Source organism: Orycteropus afer, unplaced genomic scaffold (genome assembly GCF_000298275.1).
Source record: "Orycteropus afer afer isolate SDZICR_OR568_19922 unplaced genomic scaffold, OryAfe1.0 scaffold00446, whole genome shotgun sequence".
NCBI lineage: Eukaryota > Metazoa > Chordata > Mammalia > Tubulidentata > Orycteropodidae > Orycteropus > Orycteropus afer.
In genome coordinates this window covers 1372409-1373945 of record NW_006922033.1, presented here as the reverse complement: position 1 = coordinate 1373945, position 1537 = coordinate 1372409, and the positions used below count along the sequence as shown (strand labels likewise).

General features: G+C 43.9%; 1 protein-coding gene across 1 annotated transcript in view; it reads right to left on the bottom strand.

Annotated features, from left to right (window-relative positions):
- LOC103208507 (LARGE xylosyl- and glucuronyltransferase 1) overlaps window positions 1-1537 on the bottom strand; it is a 705596-nt gene that overhangs the window by 523611 nt on the left and 180448 nt on the right. The window lies entirely within an intron of this gene.

The following is a 1537-nucleotide window of genomic DNA, read 5'->3' as shown; positions in this document are numbered from 1 at the left end:
GCACTTTGAACTTGGACTTAAAGCCTCCAAAGTGTGAGAGAATAAACTCCCGTTTGTTAAGGCCATCCCATTTGTGGTATATTCTTGTCAGAGCGGCACTAGGGAACCAGGACATAGTGGAACTACTTCCTGGCCAGGTTTCCTGTACCTGACTGTTTTACTTAACTAATGCTGCTGTAACAGAAATATCACAGGTGGACGCCTTTAACAAACACAAATTTATTCTCTTACAGTACAGGAGGCTAGATGTCTGACTTCAGAGTGCCAGCTGCAGGAGAAGAAAAGGCTAGAAGTCTGGTTCAGAGAGCCGGCTCTTGGGAAAGACTCTCTCTCTGGATTTTCAGTGGAGGGCCTAGATCTTGGGTTTCAGATCTGCCATCTGGGCACACAAGAGCAAGCTGGAGGTGTCTCCTGACTCACACAGCTGCAAGGGCTGATAAACTCAAGATTGGCAGGCAGTACACCAGGCTGTTGGCTGCTTAGACTGACGAATCCAAGATTGGCAGATCACTGGCTCACAGGCTGCAAATCTCAAGACATGCAACAAGCAATCTGCTGGTTCAAGTCCAGTAACTGGAGATGATGATTGGGCCAAACGCCTGCTACTTTCCATATATACTGGAAGTAGGTCATACTATGAAAGCAACTCCCCTTCAACTGATTAACTGCTCACAGCAGATTTCACCATGGAGATGATTACACCACATTCAATCTCATCATAGGAAATAACTACATCTAGCTGCCAATCCACTCAAAATCACAGCCTAGCCAGGATGACATACAACCATAACTACCACACTGACCAATTAACTGTGCCCTGAATTCTTTTCTACCATGACAAACTTCAAGAAGCTCTGGTGGTGCAGTGCCTAAGGCATTTGACTGCTAACCACAATGTTGATGGTTCAAACCCACCAGCCATTCTGCCAATGGAAGACTGGGCAATCTACTTCTGTAAAGATTTACCACCTTGGAAACCCAAAGGGGGTCACTACGAGTCAGAATCAACTCAATGGCAGTGAGTTTTGTTTTTTGTTTATGACAAACTTCTGCTTCATGTTTTTCTGACTCATGCATACATTCCTCTTTGAATATCCCCATGCACCATTCTCTACCTCTCTGCCAAGCCAGACTTCAACCAGCCTTGGGAAATCCTGAGACAGCTTCCAGGCTGGCATCTCCTCCCTCACCTCTGAACTTCCATAGAACCTAGTCTGTGCCATTCAGTAAGCCTCATATTTCCTGTAGCATCATCACCAATATCACTAATAACCTGATCTACAGGGACAGCATACTGCAACTTGCAAAGTATTTTCTCTTTAGGGAGTTTTTGAAGTCTAAAATTTTGGGACTGTGGCCAGGACATGAAGTTGAGACACAGCAGGCACTAACTGTCTCTAAATAAAAGTAACAATAATTATATATCATTAAAAACCTAGCATGTACCCAGCACTGTCCATGGCTTTTATTTCCATATCATTTAATTATCATAGATACTCCAGGGAGTAAATATTCTCTTTCTGCAGTTTACCTGAAC